The sequence below is a fragment of the Crocuta crocuta genome, unplaced genomic scaffold (genome assembly GCF_008692635.1).
Source record: "Crocuta crocuta isolate KB4526 unplaced genomic scaffold, BGI_CrCroc_1.0 scaffold42, whole genome shotgun sequence".
Classification (NCBI taxonomy): domain Eukaryota; kingdom Metazoa; phylum Chordata; class Mammalia; order Carnivora; family Hyaenidae; genus Crocuta; species Crocuta crocuta.
The window spans coordinates 2,267,764-2,287,896 of record NW_027528744.1 but is presented as its reverse complement, the minus strand read 5'-3'; the positions used below and the strand labels follow the sequence as shown (position 1 = coordinate 2,287,896).

The window sequence follows — 20,133 nt, the reverse complement described above, 5'->3', positions numbered from 1 at the left end:
TAAAAAAGCTAATGAAGTCCATGACAAACATTTCTGCTATGGAAATATGTCAGATGGGATCAGTTCAGGCATTAAAGAGATAATCCACGAACTGAATTTTAAATGATGAACAAGCATTAGCTGCTTGAAGAAGCCCAGGAGAAGGAGTTAGGAAGACAGCCCAGCCCAAATCTCTCTGGAGGTTTAGAGCAATTTATCTCATTGTCTCCTCCACATTTCTTAGATGTTCCACAGTTTCTTTAAACTTAATATACCATCACTGAACTGTTAAATTCCTGTCTTGCTGAAATCAGTCTCTCCTTGCTACTGTCTGGCACAAGCTCAACAACAGGGCTTTTCCTTGACTGTTTCTCTCACACACTATACTTTCATTCAGCTCCCAGATACTAATTCAACCTCCCAGAGAGCTTTCAAATCCATTCTTTTGGTCCCTCTGCTCACTTTCACAAATCTTATTCATGTTCCTATCATCTTTCATTTGGACGACTGCAATTACTTGCTAGTAGGTCTCTCTTCATGCTATGTTACCACTCTCCCATTCACTTTATGAAAAAAAGAGGATATTTTAAAAGGCAAATGTGAACATGTCACCCTCTAGCTTTAAGTTATTTGAAAGTCTTTCACTGCCCTGAATATCTCAGAGCCCTGATCTGAGAACTGACCTCACTACCTCATTTCAGGAACACCCTTTACTATTTACAGCAATTAGAAACTTCTTTCAGTTTTTTTTTTTTATTCCATTAACTTCTCAATGCCTCTGAGGTCTCTACATATGTTAGTCCTGCAGCCTGAAAACCTACCATCACCTTCTTTTTCTTTAATGGAAAACTCCTATTCAACTCTCAGGATTCACCTTTTTAAAAAAATGTTTTATTTAATTTTGAAAGAGAGAGAAACAGAAAGACAGAGAGACATAGAATGAGAATAAGCAGGGGAGGGGCAGAATGAGGGAGACAGAGGATATGAAGTGGCTCTGCTCTGACAGCACCAGCCCAACGTAGGGTTGGAACTCATAAACCAGGAATTGTGAGATCATGACCTAAGCTGAAGTCAGACGCTCAAGCATCTGAGCCACCCAGGCATGCCTCGTGCAGGATTCATCTTAAATGTCATCTCCACCAGTAAGTACCCCCAAACCCTCCGCATCTAGTTAAATAGCCCATCTTCTGTGCTCCTTCTGTTTTCTTTACTTCCTTTGTATAGTATTCATGCTATATTCTGAATTTACTCAGAGTACTGAAGCAGGACCCACTTTATCTTGTATTCTGCTATATCCGCTCTGGCACATGGAATAGGCTAATTATTCAATGGGAGATGTAATTTCTGTGCATTATTTTATCTGTAAAATGAATGCTAGTTTAATAGATTATACTTGAGGGCTCAGTTTTAAGCTTCTCAGATGCTATGATAGAGATTATGACTATTTTAGGCTCATGAATTTGAATGGACAGCTCATAGCTTTCTATTGTACTGTTTCTTTTAGACATTTGACTGTGAGCTCACTGTGGTCAGTTTTCGTTTCTTATTCGCTTCCATACTGCCAGACCCTTCCACTCATAGGTACTCAGTCTTTTGCAGAGGAATAAATATTACATATATAAAGTACAAAATAGAGTATTTCCCAAAAATCTATCACTTTAAATTTCTCAGCATTACCTTTAAGAGAAAACTTGAATGTGTTGTGAAATAGCAGTTTCAGGAATACTGTAAATTTAGCAATTTTTTACTAATTGTTTAAAAATATGTGCTATGGGCACATACAAATCTCACTAACCTTGTTTTTCTTCTACCATTTCAAATGCAGAAAGCCTTCAAACCTCAAATAGAAGTTTTTCTGAGTATAGCAGAGGCCATGTTTTATACTTTCATTTGAGTAGAAAGGAAATGGACTATTAGTAGACAGTAAATGGTAGATGGAATTTGACTACTCCCAGCTGCCCTCTACCATCAGTTCTTATTCACTAAGTAGGCTGACTCTCTCTATGCTGCAAAATTTAGGAAGCAAATAGATGCATTCTCAGGATGAAGGCTCACACCTCCATATATTCAGAGTGCTTTTGTGCAAGGAAAAAACAGAATCATTTTGGAAAATAAATTAAATGACCTATTAATTGGGTATTCTAAAAGGTAAGGACACTGGGTGAAACTGATGTTGGTTACAGCAAGAGATAAGAAAAAAAAAAAATCAATGCTAGGACAAATATCAACGGGACCAGAAGGGAGGAAGTAAGAATGTGGAAGGAAAATTATGATTTTTCTGTTAGTAGCAGAATATATATATACTCCATAGTGGATACCCTGCATATATGAAAGTATCTAATATACACAGATATGTTATTTTTTATGAATACCATCAATCATACTTATTCCCCGGGATACAACTATTTGTTCACGCCACAGTTGCTTTTGTAGGTAGTTGGCTATTCTAACTACTTCAGTTATGTTTTGCTAAAAGAAAACATAGCATAAATAATATAATGTTATAGACTGAGAAAAATCCAGAAAGTATCATTTCTCTCTGTAGACATCTCAAAAGGCTCTTTCTCTGTATATGGAAGAGAAATCCTACCTGCATCTCTTTGGCTGTGCTATCAACTAGCAGTAGCGCTTGGGAGGATCACATAACTTCCTTAGTTCCCATATGTAAAATGAGGCACTTCATTATTTCACTTATAAAGTTCTATATGCACACACCTAATAAATTTATCATGCTCATAAGATATGATGAGTTCATGATAGAGATGTGAAATAAGCTTCATACATCCTGACATGTTTATAGTATCAACCTTTAAGTGCATGTATATAGATTTATTTTTTCTTGTAGCAACAGTACAATACCCATGCCTTTAAAATAAAGAGGTTCCTGTATTCCTTACATATTTAAAGTCAACAAGTTATATAAAACTAATGAACTGGTAACTGTATTCAGAGTGAAATTAAAATAAACACAAAAAATATAAGGGATTGTTTATATATCTCTTTCCTGGTCAAACATATCAGTATTCACATAGGCCTGCTGAAAAACTTGAATATTTTTCCCTTTATACTGTTGGCTTTTTAAGTTTACTTATTTATTTTGAGAGACAGACAGAGAAAGAGAGAGAGAGCACACATGAGAGTGAGCGGGGGGAGGAGCAGAGAGAGAGAATCCCAAGCAGGCTCTGTACTGTTGGTGCAGAGCCCAATGCAGGGCTGGATCTCATGAACCTAACCGTGCACCATCATGACCTGAGCCAAAAGACAAAATCAAGAGTGGAATATTTAAGCATCTCAGCCACCCAGGCACCTCTCCCTTTACATTGTTTAGGACCATTAGTTCCAACTAACACAATACCATGTGTTTAACTATTTGTTAAACTTATCAATATCTTAATGGCAAGATAAATTACTTTTACCGTAACAATACCTATTTCTATATTCTTTCTCTTTCACACTCTCCCAAACTACAATTTCAAAGCATGATGTCTTAAGAGGAACTTATAAAGGTTTTTACTCTTTTATTGATCAAATTTTAAGGATCTGAGCCATTGGTACTTCTCGGAGTATGAGCACAAGTTATTTATTTCTTGTTGATCCTTGCTATTTTTCCAGCCCTAGGAATGGGTTAATATGTACTTGTAGTGATAAAGTCTCTCTCTTTTTTTAAAACATTTTTAATGTTTTTTATTTATTTCTGAGAGAGAAAGAGAGAGACAGCATGAGCAGGGGAGGGTCAGAGAGAGAGGGAGATACAGACTCTGAAATAGGCTCCAGGCTCTGAGGTGGCAGTAAGCACAGAGCCCAACATGGGGCTTGAACCCACAAACCGTGAGATCATGAGAGCTGAAGTCGGACACTTAACTGACTGAGCCACCCAGGTGCCCAAGTCTCTCTCTCTTTTTTTTTAAAGTTTATTTGAGGGGGGGAGGGAGGGGAGAAGGAGAACCAGTGGGGGAGGGGCATAGAGTGAGGGGGGACAGAAGATTAGAAGTGGGCTTTGTGTTCACAGCCATGAGCCCACTTAGGGCTCAAACTCGCAAATCATGAGATCATGAGCTGAGCCAAAGTCAGAAGCTCAGCCAACTGAGCCACCCAGGTGCCCCAGTAGAGTCTCTCTTTGAATGGCTCATTGACTGATTTGTATTTGATTCTAAGATGCCAAACTGTTAAACATTAATTTATTAATGGCATTTCTGGAGAATAGAGACACAACCTTCTTTACTAAGACAAGTATGTACACTGACTCTAGCACTCAAATTTATAAAAATGAAAATATACAAGAAAAAAGTATGAGTTAGAAAAAGAAAATATATATGTGTAGTTATTAATATATATGCATATAAAATATTTTCCTCTGTATATTAATACCTACATACATACCTTTCATTTAGTCACCTAAACACAATTTATTATTTTGGGATTGTAGAAACTGATGGTAGTAACCTGAGAAAAGTAGTACATGGTGTAAATTTAAAGAGAGAAAAATCCTGTGTTCTAGATTTTGAATTTTTTAAAAAATTTTTTAATGTTTTTATTTATTTCTGAGAGAGAGAGAGAGAGAGAGAAAGAGAGACAGCGTGAGCAGGGGAGGGTCAGAGAGAGAGGGAGACACAGAATCTGAAGTAGGCTCCAGGCTCCGAGCTGTCAGCACAGAACCCAACACGTGGCTCGAACCCATGAACCGGGAGATCATGACCTGAGCCAAAGTCGGACGTTCAACTGACTGAGCCACCCAGGCGCCCCTGTGTTCTAGATTTTGATCCCAGAATTGCCAGTATTTTCTAACCTATGTGACCTTGGCAAATTATTTATCTCACCTAGTTTCCTCACTTGTAAATTGAGTATATTAATACTCCATAAAAATGTAATATGAATTAATGCACAGAAAATGTTTAGGACAAAGAATACCTTATGTCATTGAACATGTAAGTAACATAGTTTTAAAATGGGATCTTTTTCCTTCCTGTTTCAGCCAAAACCTTTGAGATATTAAATGTCAGCAGTTCCAGTAATACAAAAGTGAAAAATCTAGATCACTTAAGTAGAACTTGCAAGGGAAAGGGGCCTAGGTTCTTGGCTGAGCTGACCAGTCACATCCAACCCATAAACAAGTGGAGAGGACATGAATAGTCATTGCATATGAATGGGAGAATTGCATCAAAGAGCTGTCCATTAGAAATGACTTCCAACTTTACCCTCTCGAACAGAGGAGAGGTATCCTCTTCCTTCATACAAGAAGATTTTAAACTGTTGTCCCCTGCAATCTGTGGGGCTCAGAACCTAGAGTTGGCCCCATACTTTAAAAGAAAACACACACACACACACACACATATATAATATGAGAAGTCTGGTTACTCACATAGGGTGAGAGCAGAGTCAGAGCCAGGTAGCTTCAGAAGCTTTTTATATTCCCATTGGAGATGAGCACAAGGATGCATAAGTGTTTCTAATACACCAGAAGTAAACAAATGGAACAAAGTGGACTGGGTGGCATAAGATGCTAGCTATATTTTACCTCAGAGAGAAGAGTACATGACTGTTTCTCACAGATCGTAGTGAAGACTGTGGGACAAGGCTCAGAGCCAATTCAAACATTCTATAAGAAGACTGTGTAGAAAAGGAAGGTGATCTCTCCTCATTCCAAGTAAAATGGAAACTACTGGATTCCAAAGAGGGAGAAAAGGAACCTAAGTGTCCCTCTGAAGGAAAGCATATTGTTTATGTCATGGGGAATACTGCAGAAAGTTTCCAGCAGTTTCAAATGCACTCAAGGAAAGGAAGAAACATGAATTACCTAGCCCAGAAAGAAGCTGTAAACACTGGTTAGAAACAGAGGTCATCAGTGCTCCATGGCTGCCTCTATTTCCTCATTTACTGCTTCCCTACCACGACCTTAATGCCACCTCTCCCACCACAGCAGATCAGACTCTTGGGGCATGAGGTGGAATCTGGCCAAACGGGAAGATAAAGGAATAAGCTCACCAAACTTTCCAACCTTGCCTCAGGCCATCAAACTGAAGGAGTCCTTGACTGGGAAAGAGAGATAGACTTTTTGATATAAAGTTTGGATGTTTTAAAGTTCACTTATTCTAAATCTGTGCTATTCAATATAGCAGCCACTAGCCATCCAGACTATTAAATTTAAAGTAATTAAAATTAGGGGCGCCTGGATGACTCAGTTGGTTAAACATCCGACTTTGGCTTAGGTCATGATCTTTCAGTTCAGGAGTTCAAGTTCGGCATGGGACTCTGCTAACAGCTCAGAGCTTAGAGCCTGCTTTGGATTCTGGGTCTCCATCTCTCTCTGCCCTTCCTCCACTTGTGTTCTGTCTCTCTCAAAAATAAACATTAAAAAATTAAAAAAAATAATTAAAATTAAACTAGAATAAACATTCAGTTCATCCTTCACACTAGCCAGATTTCAAGCACTCAGTAACTACACATGCCTCTTTTTTTAGACATGCAAATACAGAACATTTCCATTAGCACTAATTACTAGTATTAATTACCCAACTGAGAATTTTTTTTGTTGTTTCCAGAAATCATCAGAAGACATACCTCAGTATAAGCAGATACATGATTTCACAGAGTAGAGATAAATGGGCAGATATGGAGAAGAATAGGTGATCTTCTGATTGCATTCTATGAGTTATAGGTCTTCAGTGTACCAGCTATACACATATGCACACATAGACACGTTTATATGTACACATACATGCTCATACACACACACACATATGTATATATGCAAAACTCTCCACCCTACTTAAAAGTAGTAATCATTATTTGGAATAATGAAAACCAAATGTAGTCTTGTATGTCTGTCTACCACCATATTCATTTTTTTTTCTAGTTAGACAATGATTTTACTGTGTGACTGCATAGTCACATTTATGCAACCAGGGCAGAGGCTTGTGGATAACTCCTATTTCCAACTGTGGGGAAGGACTCGTTTGGTCTTATAATATCAAGCCAACTGGTGAATAAGGCTCCTGATCAGAATCAGTCAGAATTTAGCATCCTTATCTTTTCTGTTCCTCTCAAGATATTTTCGAACAGCAACAACGTTCTTTTTTTTTTTTTTTAATATTTTTATTTTTATTTCTAGGGGAGAGAGAGACACACACACAGCGTGAGCAGGGGAGGGTCAGAGAGGGAGGGAGATACAGACTTTGAAACAGGCTCCAGGCTCCAAGCTGGCAGTCAGCACAGAGCCCGACGCGGGGCTCGAACCCACGAACTGCGAGATCATGACCTAAGCGAAAGTCGGACGCTTAACCGACCAAGCCACCCAAGCGCCCCAACAACGTTCTTAATCAATGGTAGAGATCCTCAGGAAGATCAGGACCTTTGGACTTAAGAATTCACAAAATGTTCATGCCTGTCACAAAACATACTTGTGCAACACTATGTGAGTCTCTCAGGATCACAATGATTTGTGAAGGAGTCAGGCCCTTCTTGGCAAGTTTGTAGATTTGCTCCTTCCTGTCATCAGATTTCAGCTTTAACCAGGTAGGGATGCTGGGGCAGTAAGGCAGAGCCCCCTGGGACAGGCCCTTCCTGCGAGCGTGCATGCAACCCATAATGGCGGGTGGTCAGGCAGAGGTAAAAAGAAAAAAACGAAAAAAACAAAAAAACAAAAAAACTCTTTTTTTCTTTCTTAGAAAATTTCAGGTAGAGTGAGAAATTATTAAATTGCCAGTAAAGGCATTTAAACCACATAAAATGATGCCATTCACAATGTTCTAAATATTTGTTCTAAATTTTAAAAATAATCTTAAAAATAAAAATGATACTTACATGTAAATATTGTAAAAATATTGTTATAGGATTGAAAATTTGAAAACTATTTACAAGTCTATTCTTCCAAGCTTTTGTGAATGTGATTTGTCCTAAGTGTTAAAATAATCTAATCATTAACGTGGATAATTCAGGTACTTGAAAATCTTGGATCCTCATGCTTTTATCAATCATCACAGTTTTCTTTTTTGCCATGTGCATAATCTAGAGAGAAGGTGATTAGATTTAGTCTGCTTACAAACACATTTTTTTAATCCACTACTTTCCTAAAATTTAATTTGACATATTAAAACCATAAAATCATATGAAATACTTCATCATAAACACCAAACTACAAAAAAATATTCTTTGCACATTATTCCATGGAGAAATAAGTGTGATTTTTCTGTTGAAAACATGGGAAACTCACAAATAGTGCTTTTGCAGGTGTTTTAAATGGGAGTAATGTTGTTTATAAAATCTCCAGGAAAATGATAGCATGTTAGTGCCAGAGATGCTAGAGCACTTAAAGTCTAATCCCTCCCTTAGCAGTGTAGAAACTGAGACCCACTGGCACACGAGCAGCAATCTAGGATGGGGGTTAGAAATGTGTGGTTTAAAATGGGACAAACGAAATACATGAGCTGACCCTGGTATGTATTTGCTGGCAGATTTGGGTGAAGTCATCTAACATCTCCAGGCTTTATAATCTTCCCACATAAACTGAGAATAATAATAGAACACTGGCCTCTTAAATTTCTTACAAGATACGGATCATAATTATAACACATACAATTGATGTTAGCAATCATTTTTCTTCATTTAGTGTTTTAAATTTTTCTAGGATCACCTGCTCCGAGTCATGTGGCAAAGTGGATGAAATCATAAGCCATTCACCTTCCTCTCTGTGACCTCAGCTCAGGGATGCCTCATCTGTTGGCAGCTGAGGTCAGCCCTGCTGGCCTGTTTTTCTCAAAGCAGACCTTCAGTGCCAGAGTAGGTAGGATTAAGGAGATGTCCATTTCTCAGCTACCTTTGCTTCTAGACTCCTCTTTCACAAGCCTGGTTGACCTCAGACCAAAAAAAAAAAAAAAATGGTAGCTTCATCCCAAGCCCTCTCCATTTCCTGTCTCCAAGTAAGCGACATATTTTTCAAGAGAAAAATATGTCACCTTATATATGATTTTTGTGTGTGTGCGGGACTTTGTATACAGACATAGGCTATGCCAGTCTGAAGCGAACTGGAGCCAAATCAATATGAAGAGGATAAGAAGATGGAAGAATCAACGACTTAACCAAGAACCATTCACTAGAGTGCATAGCCTGTACTGGGGAAATAAAATGGCTGCAGAAGAGAGAGAGGATATTGGAGCTGTTCTTTCTATATTTAGCCTTCTAAGTACATAATAAGTCCAGATATGCTTCAGGCAATGATCAGTAGACATAGCAAGGCACACAGATTTGTCATACAAATGAGGGTATATCACCTGACCAAACACACAAAGGTGCAGTGTTTAAGGGTAGAAAACTCCAGAGCTGAAGCAGCAGCCAGTATGCAGGTTCCAGTGCCTGACAGATCTTGGACAGTGTATGAAAATCTGGCAGGGCTAAGTATCAGATGTGAAGGGAGGGACCCTGATCCTGAGGCTCTAGGGTTTATATGCTGAATAACAGGGGAATCACCAAGCTCTGCTTTTCTGTGCTCAGGAGCTGCAGTTCCACTTCTACAGTTGGTTTTTACACTGTTCTTCTTATACCTCAGCACTGAGGTATGGTTGGTATCTAGGCCTTATGAATTTTAGTTCAAAATTGGTCCCTCCTGCTTTTCTTTAAATGGTCCTGATGTTTAAGAATGAATGAACACTTTCTAAAACCTCAGACTACTACAAACCAAATGTAAAAGAAAAAAAAAATTACTATACTTTTAAAAGTTACCAAAGCCATTATCTACATTAAGTTGCCATCCAGATAGTGGAAAAATAATTTCAATCCATCATTGGTTTTCCCCACTCCTGTTATGTTTAGGTCTTGAGTATAGTAGTATCATTGCATCAGAGGAAGAGAATGACTTAGTCCTCAGAGTTATCACCTGTTTGGCCTCTGACGCAGTCAACATTCTTCTCTCGGATCCTTGATGAGTAAGTTATTCACACAGTTACTATATAATCCCTTGGCTGTAGAAAGTTTCTAGCCAATATATTTCACTCTGGATGTCAGTGGTTGTACTCATTTAGGGGCAAAGAAGGAGATGGGGAATAGTAAGCTTTTTTTCCATATGCCACAGGAGCTACAGGATACTCCAAAGTGCTATGTACGGCCTGTCCAATTAGATCCTTCATGCAGATATCTTTCTTTTCTTACACAACTAGGCTGTGGGGAATTGGGTTTTTTTCTATATTGTATAGACAAAATGGCTTTCTCTGGGGTCTTTGACTTTCCTAAGTCCTTAGAAGATTAAAAAATATATAATCCAGTAATTTTTGCCCTACAAGGGACATTCAGCATTCTCAAGAGACACTTTTGAGTATCATCATTAGGGAGCTGGTAATGGCAGCTAGAGACAGGGGTTCAGAGATGCTGCTAAACATCCTGCAATGCATAGCACAGCTCCACAACAAAGTGCTAATCAGCCAAATATACCACTAGCATTCTTTAGGAGAAACTCTCAGCTAATCTCAGGGGGTAGAAAACCTAGTCCTGACATTACAAGTGGTGTGTGCCTTGACACACCATAGTCCAGTTTTAAACCCGGGCTTTAAAACTTAGAAATGTTTGCTGTGGTTCAGCCAATGTAACTTTCATGAGCCAATAGATGCTCTACGGACTAACAAAATGGTATTGGGAAATATTAAGGAAAATAAATGCATTCATTTTTATGGAAAAAGATATCCCACCATAGTAGGAGCTCCAAACTGGTAGGTAAAGCATAAGACTAGAAAATAGGTGATAGTTTTTATTTAAGAGCTTAGGTAGATACGATTCATTCCAGAACAATAGGTTCCCTGTTAAACTCATTATACTCACATTTGTAAAGAAAAAAGAGTAACAGAACTTACAGAACAAGCCAAAACTTTAGGAGATATTATATTCAAAATAAATACATTTGCATTCCATAGGTATTAGCAAAACTGGATAATTTCCATGTAAAAAGGGCAATAAACTTATTGGCCTTCAAGGTAAGTCTTTAGTACTAACCCTCAGAAAACTCAGTATTGGAAAGTAAATAAAGACTTGGAAGGCCTGTCCTGCATGGTTGCATTATATTCCTTTGTGCTACCTTTACATGTGAATGGCTTGCTTTAAGAGCCTTGGCCCTTGGCTTCTTGAAAAGCCCCAACATTTTCCTCTATCTTTAACTCCTATGCTCTCTTCCAAGATCATCACTCTGATTTGTCGTCAGGAGCAACTTGCCACACCTAAAAATACTTCCATTTCTACCATCTGTCATCACTTCTTAACCTTTGATATCACATAACGTTATTGCAACAAATCAAGATCTCCAAACTGACCTTGGCTCCACAATTCTGTCAGTCTGTATTAGTTCTGTCTCTAATTTACTAGCTTGGATTCCATAATTAATTTCTGCAATTACTGGGTATATTTCAACTATTTGCTCTTTTTCTACTATGCTCATCTCAGTTTTGGTTTATCCCCCAAATTATCTTGATTGCTCCTGCAGCCACTGATCATAGCTGAAAGAAAACCATATCAGGTTGACTGTTTATATTCATGACCTTAGGCTCAGATGGAAACTAAGAATCTTCCAGACATTCTACTCTGTTTTCTTTAAATATTTATTGTCCAGTCTCCATGGTGAGTATTTCCTATCTTCTTCTATATTTCATACCCAGTCATAATTCCATCTCACTCTCCCTAGCTAAAGGACTTGGGTCAAGCTTCATTGAAAATACCAAAAACCTATCTTGCTGTAAAGGACTACTTACCTATTGAAACAAAAGTAAATCAATTTTTCCTTCTACTTATACTTTGTACCCCATTCTGTATTCACTCTGCTTTCTTTGAAATGAATATTCTGCTTCCTTGTGTTATACTTACTCCTCAACCCTCACAGTCTTCTGTTTTTTTTCTATCACTTTGAATCTACTTTGTCAAAATGACCAACAATCTCCATTTTACCAAATTCGATTAATACTTCTGCATTCCCATTTTACTTGATATTTCAGAGCTGTGGGTAATGTTCTCCTTACCTTCTCTTTCTGCCCTTGGCTTCTGTGACATCTGACTTTCTTGATTTTCTTTCTATTGCTCTGCATTCTTTTCATTTTCCTTATTCTCTCCCTTTTACACATCTCTACCATGAACCACTTTTGTTCATCATCTACACTCTCTCCTTAGATAATCTTGAGTACCTATAAATTCTAAATACCACTATACTGATGACTGTCAAGTTCCACTCCCATTCTCTCTCCTGAGTATCAGTCTAATGGATACAACAGCCTACTCAACTTTAATGCTTAGGTGTGTAATATAAAATTATCCTCAATGCAATACCATCCCCCATTTTTATCCATATTAGAAAAAGGCACTAACTTTCAACTCATTTCTTAGGATAAAATCCCCCTAATTTACCCTTCCTTTTATCATCCAAATCTACTCCACAGTCAGTTAGTACATTTTGTCAATTCTATTATATATAGAATTTTAAATTCATCATAACAGTATTGTCACTGCCCTAATTTAAATAATCTTCTCTTATCTGGACCCTATTTATGCTTCTAAATTTGCCTCCCTGTTTTTCTTCTTGTCCTTCAAACCCATTTCCTTAAAAAGATCAGAATAATCTTTAAAATGATAAAACATCTTGATCTTGGACTCTAGACTCATAGATTGGACAAAAATAAAATTCTGTTGTTTAAGCCACCCAGTCTGCAGTATTTTGCTGTGGCAGCCCCAATAGACTGATATGCAACATATAACAACATGAAACCTTGAGATGTGGAAGGTTCAAGCCTCTTTTTATTTAACAGATTTTTTTTAATGTTTCTTTTTGAGAGAGAGAGAGCAAGCATGAGTGGGGGAGGGGCAGAGAGAGAGAGGGAAACAGAATCTGAAGCAGGCTCCAGGCTCTGAGCTGTCAACACAGAGCCCAATGCAGGGCTTGAACCCACGAACTGTGAGATCATGACCTGAGCCAAAGTCGGATGCTTAACCGACTGAGCCACCCAGGCGCCCCTAACAGAATTTTTTTAATGTTCATTTATTTTGAGAGAAAAAGAGCATGCACATGAAATAAGGGGAGGGGCAGAAATAGAGGGATAGAGAGAATCCCCAGCCGCACATGGGGCTCTATCTCATAACTGTGAGATCATGATCGAAGCCAAAATCAAGAGTTGGATGCTTAACTGACTGAGCCACCTAGGCGCTCCAAGCCTCTTTTAATTTTAATGCACCCACCTCTAAATTTTTTATTAATGGGACTCCATATCAGCCTACTCAAGTGGCCTGTTTTTCAGTTCCTGAGAATTAAGTTCTTATTAAGTATAGGGATTCATATATATGCTGACTGAGCTGAATTAGTGGAAACTATATGTATGGTCAAATTACTGTGGGTATATTGGTACCCTCTGATCTCCATATTATTTTAACCATGTCATTTACAATATGATTAATTTGATATTAATAAATATTCACTTCACAAAAGAGAGAAAACATTATAAAATTTATCTGTAATTTATTACTTTCCACTTAAATGAGAACAACTTTTCAACTCTTATAACTTCATCTAAACTCTTACCATGTCTACAAAGGCCCTGAAATATCTGCTGCCATTTTCCTTTCTCTAGGTTCATGTTGTATCAGTCTCCTCCTTGCTCACTAGGCTCTGAACAGCTTCTTTTCTTCCAGTATACCAAGCTACTTTCTATTTTAGGGCTTTTCACTTGTCTAGATTATTTTCCCATGCCTGGGGCACATGGCTGTCTCAGTCAATAGAGAATGCAACTCTTGATCTTTGGGTTCTGATTTCAAGTTCCACACTGACTGTAGAGCTTACTTTAAAATATCTGTCCATTTCTATGACCAGTGGCTGACTACATTTTTCCAGGTGTCAGCTAAAATATGGTTCGTTCTGAGAGGCTTTGTCTTACTATTCTATTTGATGCTTTACTGTGCCCCACCAACAGCATTATCAATTACTTAAGCATATGATTCACTTTTGTTTTCTTGCAAAGGCTTATCATATTCAGTGATTGTTTTGTTTGGTCTATTGCTCCATCTCCTTGAATATAACTTTATAAAACAGGTACACCATTCACTACTCCGCATTTACCACAGTGCCTGATATAAATTCTGTGCTTAATACATAGATTTCTAACATTAATCCTGCATCTTTAAACTTATCTTCCAATTAATATACTGTTTATTTCAGGGAGCCTGGGTGCCTCAGTTAAGCGTCCGACTTCAGCTCAGGTCATGATCTCACAGTTCATGGGTTTGGGCCACACATCAGGCTTTGAGCCAACAGCCCAGAGCCTGGAGCCTGCTTCATATTCTCTGTTTCCCTCTCTCTCTCTCTATTCCGCTTCCCTGCTCGTGCTCTGTCTCTCTCTCAAAAATAAGTAAACATTTAAAAAGATAAATAAACCAAAAGCAGAATCAGACCTATCAGTACAGAGAACTAATGTATGGTTATCAGGTGGAGAGAGGGGCAGGGTAATGGACAGAATGAGCTCAGGGTTGTGGGAGATAGAGACTTCTAGTTATGGAGTGAATAAGTCATGGTAATAAAAGGTACATCATAGGAAATACAGTCAATGGTATTATAATAGTGTTGTATAGCGACAGATGGCAGTTACACTGTGGCGAGCATAGCATAATGTATAGAGAAGCTGAATCACTATGCTGTATACATGAAGTACACATAGTGTTATGTATACCTGAAAGGAACATAGTATGTCAAATATACTTAAAGAAACAAATTAAAATAAAATGAAAAATACAAAAAGCTCATTCTTTTTTTATGAACCTGTTTTTATTTTTTTTAACTATGCAAATAATTTAAGCTTATATTATCACAGATTACCAAGGCAAAGCTAACTGCACCAGTGATTATTAGTCCAGGATTTGGTAATAAAATATGCTCAACATTTGGACATCAAGTTAATTTATGATGATACCTGATTAGGACACAGAAGTCCTACACAATTATTTCTCCCTTTCTCTCTCCCTCCCTCTTTGTGTGTGTGTGTGTGTGTGTGTGTGTATAATAAAATCTATCCTATGGTTCTTTCTGAAATTGGGTGTTTTTTTTGTATTTATCACTAAGTGAATGTGCTTTGTGTAGCATAAAGTATAGAATTGTTGTTCAATAACTACTATACAATAAACATTTGAGTTGATCATCTTGGTTTCCATTTGGAGAGACCACAATGTGACTGTGGCTATTTGATACATATACTCACAATCAAAGGCGGAGAAATAATTACTAATTATTTGCTATGTATTATAAAGAACATATTTTTTGATGTCTCATTGAACAAGAGAATTATCTCTTAGTCATAAACAGCAAGGGAGTTATTATTGATCTTGACTTTTTTTTGATCTTGACATTTTTTAAGATGCTTGTCAGTCAAGTGAGATGCTTTATGCAACATTCTTGTTTGTTTCTCCCCACCCCCCAGAGGAATATCTGTGGCAATTTTATAAATGAGGCACAATCTTTGCCTTACAATTCACTGAAAAAAAAAATAAGACCACTCAATGTATGTCCCTTTACAATACACTTTCATTTTTATTTTTCTTTTCTATGCTTTTTAACAAATATGAAAAATTTAAATGTTTTCCTTCCAATTTTGGAAGGTAACCTGTTAATTTTTTGCTCGCCTTTATTCAGTTGCTTGTTTTCTGCCTTCTACTATATAAAACCCTCATTCTACAGAATTAAGGCTTGTTTGCCCTACTCTCCCTTTTAATCACCAGATTTCTCACATGTGTGGTCCACAACCTCATGTTCCACTTTCTTTCCATCTAATCTTTTTTTTAAACTCACTGAACTGCATTTTCCATTCTCACCACCAAGGCTAAGATAATTATCCCAAATTTGGCAACTGTACTTTCCTAATTCCAAAATCATCATCCTCCTCATCATCTCTCTCTCCTCATACTCCCTGACACCACTGTTAACAACAGTTACCAATTCCATCTGAAAATTGTTTCCTCTCAATGGTATCTATAAAAATTTGTTGTTTTACTTCTAAAGCATACTGAAGTGGCACTATTTTTTTCTCCATCTACAGATTTCTAATTTTCTCTTCTCTAGAACATAAGTGAGTAAGTCTAATTAAGCTGCCATTCAAGGGAAAGGTTTAGGTGGTGTTCTATTGGCCACAGAGGTGTGTGTGTGTGTGTGGGGGGGGTTTTCTGAAGAACCAAGCACCAAAAGGGACAGTAAGGACACATTCAATAGAATATATTATACTTAGTCTTAAAATATACTGTGTGAAAAGGCATCTATTTATAGCACCATAGGCTTTAAGTATAAAAATTTCATTAGAAAAAATTTGAGGACAGATAATTAGAGGGTTCTGTTATGTCTTTTCCCCTCCTAGAAAGAGAAGAGGTAACTGCATAGATAATAGTCTTAAAAGCTTTTAAAATGCTTTATTCTGAATATTTGATACACATTTATCTTGACCTAAACTATTTAAATACAAATTGGAAGGCAATGTTTTGTTACTCTTCTGGGTCATAGTATTTTCCTTTGCAATGACATCATCCAAAACAGTTTAAGAAACTAAATTCAGATGTCAGGAATGTGCTTCCCAACCCTCACCCCTGTCAAAAATAATAATAATAAAGCATTTTTACTAGGAAACCAAAAAGTAAATAACCCTTTTTTCTTCCCATAGAATGATCCAAAGCCATTCCCACTATTTTGAAAACTAAAGCCATCAAAATGATACTATACTGTGCAAAGGAGGAAAACACAACCTTGGATATATATGAAGTTCATTTTTATCTAAGAGGTAATATAAATCTTTGCAGCTGTAATCCTCAGTAAATGAAATTAAAACAAAAATAAACTATTGAAGCCCCTCATATGACAATGACCCCATTTGGCCTTGCATTTCTCTCCCTACCCCCCACCTTACTTTTACATATCCCGGAACATAATAAGCCTGCCACCACTAATGTTATAAAGTAGTAATTGTTCCTAATTGGTAGGGAGGCGACAGACCATTCTAGTAATGTTGTGAAACTGTAAGAAAGGAGGAGTGAGAACATTCACAGGCCCAGCAGTAATTATCCACTAATTTGGCCTGTTTGTGTGGGGACAGCTCATTATAGCCCTTAAGAAACCTCAGAATAAAGAGGGAAAGTAGGTAGGAGGCAAGGTTAAATAATTAGTGTTCAGCAGATTTTTTTAAAGATTCAAAGAATGGGATTAAAGGCGGGAAATGTGACCAGAGTAACAATTAAGAAATAGTAGAACATTCTGAACTAAGTGAGTTTTATGTTTTTGTGGGAGTAGGGGTATATAAGAATCCTATATTATGGTATAAAAAATGACATGTCATTTTTATTACACTCTTTCAATTATGATCCTGATCATCCCCTTACATTTTATGGTGCCAGTGTCATGCTTTATAAGAGATTTATTCTCACGAGTCCTAAAAAGATTTTCAGTTTTCATAAAATAATGCATAACAAAGTTTTCAAATAATTTTATCTTTCATATTTGTAGACTTATTTTGGGGGTGGAAAACATATTTGTGTGTGCACATATGTACAGGTAGCATAGTACAGACTGCAAATAAATTGTTATTCAACTATAACTTTGTTAGTAAAGCAGAGTCTCCCATTTTCTCACCTATGTATAGCTAATACCTCTATTTCAAGAGTAAGCATGCTTACTTTTGGATATATGTGAAAATACACACACCTACACACAAACATTTGGTAAATGATTGATTGGTATGTAAGTGTTTATAGATTTTATAAGGGCATTATTTTTAAGTGTCCTACAAAATGTTTCTTTCTAACAACTTAGGTAATTTCAGCCATATTTTTTTTTCACCTAATAGAAAGTGAGATGTAATGGATCAATGATTTTAAGTTAAACTCCATAGTTTGAAACTCAGAAAAAATGTATGTATGTCTTAACTGTATACTCATTGAATGACTTAGAGAAAAATTCCAGGATACTATACACCCCATCCCTTTGCAAAGAAGTGAGAATACAACTAACAGCAATATAAAGACAGAAGTATGTGACTGATCCAACAGATTTAAGGTATGATATGGTATTTATATAGCAAAATCATATATCTTACCCATATATGTATCAGATAATTTTGTCCTATTGTAATCCAAAATAAACTTCTCTAAAAACCTAGAGTTGGGTTGGAAAAAATATTCTGTTATTCATAATAATGGCAGGGTGTCAATATGAAAATATGAGTAAATTACAAAAAATGATCACTACTGTTTGAAAACAATTGAGAACATAAGCCACCAGTCCTATCTATTAAAAATTAAGCACTGTCTTCATTTATTAATATAGTAACTACAGTGTATGAATAACTACATTCATAAATGAAGCTCATATCCTAAGAAACTGAAAAAAAAGTTACTTCCATTATTGCCTTTTCAAACATTTTTTTTTTTGGTATTTCATTAGACTAGTAATTTTCTAAATTATTCTTTTCCAGATCACACTGAAGTCTCAGAGTAACTCCATGGTATTTTTACAGTCTGTACTTCTATTCTTCTTCAATATCCTCCCTACAAAACAAGTAAAACATGCCAAACTGCTTTTCTCTTTAGCTTATTAAAACACTGGATTAAAGCAGAGGAGCCGTAGGTATTCCATTTTCCACTGCCTAAAAACTACTGCTACTGAACTCCAGTTTCTGTGGATACCACAGATTGCAAATACTGTGTGAAGTCTGAATAACAATATAGGGAATGAAGATTTAATGTCTTCTTAGGTTCTTAGGCTTGATAAGATTATTTCCTTTATGTGAGCACACAGATTATGTTTTATCTGATTCACTGGAATTATCACTGACTCTTTATTCTTCATAGAATAAGTCCGTATCCTTATTTTAATATTTCTTCTGAATATGACCAATGTAGTTAATGTATTTTGCAATTCTAACTTAGTATATATCCTCCAGTATCCTGTAAGTTGAAGATCTGGACAATGAATGGACATCTGATAGCATCAAAATATAGAGCTACCTAAATTGCAGAGTTACCACTTAGAGAACAGTTATCCTGGAGGTCTACAAGTATGAAATGGACTTTACATAGTGAAAAATAAACTGTTCTTAAGTCATTGAAATTTGATGATGTATCTGCATTTATTACCACTGCAAAAATCTTGCCTAACATGACCATTACATATCCTAAAGTTTGTAGATGTAGCAAGAAATGATTTTAATTCACAAGTGATTTCAGACTCACACTATATATTAACTTTCTAAACCTGGACATGTTATCAGTGATATTATTAAGAAAAAATACTATTTTTCCAATCTAGCATACATTTTTAATGTTTATTTATTTAATTTGATGAGAGAGACAGAGAGAGAGAGAGACAGAGAGAGAGCACACACACATGCAAGCAAGCACAGGGAATGGGCAGAGACAGAGGAAGAGAGACAATCTCAAGCAGGCTCCATGTGTTGTCAGCACAGAGCCAGATGTAGGGCTTGAACCCACCAACTGTGAGATCATGACCTGAGCCAAAATCAACAATAGGATGTTCAATTGACTGAGCCACTCAAGCACCCTATGTAGCATTTTTTAAATTAAAATGTGAGGTATTGGGAATATTGAATAAAATAAATACTCCTACCAGTACAACTAAAAATCCAGATAAAAGAAATAAAAAGATATGTAAAAGGCGCTCAGTAAACAGTACTTCAGGGCCCATTAATCCAAAGAAAAGGTATTATAAAATGTTTAGCTCTGACCTTTAAGAGTATCTTTTCTTGGGACTTTTGGGTGGCTCAGTCAGTTAAGCATCTGGNAAATAAATAAATAAATAAATAAATAAATAAATAAATAAAATTAAATAAATAAATACATTAAAAATTTTTTAAAGAATAGCTTTTCCCCTTGATTATTTGTTTTTGATTTTTGTCTTTTATTTTGTTTTGTTCTGTTTGTTCTTGTGATAGGCAAAAGATAGAGAATCTATCCAGGTGACTAAAACATGCACAAAATTTTGTGGTGCATCTTTTTGCAATCTCAAGGAGTTAGAAAGACATATTTATATTTCAGAGGTATTTATGCAATCACATTTGTAAAAGCCAAGATTGTGGAGAGAAAATAACATTTTTAAAGAGGCATCAGTAAGATTAATAGCTAGCTCACTTCTCAATAGAAATGATGCAGGCCCCAAGAGAA

The 20,133-nt window shown here is 36.5% G+C and overlaps 1 long non-coding RNA gene and 1 pseudogene across 5 annotated transcripts in view; one reads left to right on the top strand and one right to left on the bottom strand.

Annotated features, from left to right (window-relative positions):
* The first annotated feature begins 1,074 nt into the window (after positions 1 to 1,074).
* LOC144224368 (uncharacterized) overlaps positions 1,075 to 20,133 on the top strand; it is a 42,653-nt gene continuing 23,594 nt past the window's right edge. For 3 of the 5 annotated variants that reach the window (XR_013333026.1, XR_013333025.1, XR_013333028.1), the window contains exons 1-4: positions 1,075 to 1,121; positions 8,603 to 8,754; positions 9,784 to 9,896; positions 16,626 to 16,742. This is a non-coding gene — a long non-coding RNA (uncharacterized LOC144224368). Of the gene's footprint in view, positions 1,122 to 8,602; positions 8,759 to 9,783; positions 9,897 to 16,625; positions 16,743 to 17,904; positions 18,011 to 18,428; positions 18,577 to 20,133 lie in introns of those variants that run through there. The other 2 variants (XR_013333029.1, XR_013333027.1) reach the window with 2 other exon arrangements.
* Positions 6,871 to 7,562, bottom strand: LOC144224367 (small ribosomal subunit protein uS15-like; annotated as a pseudogene).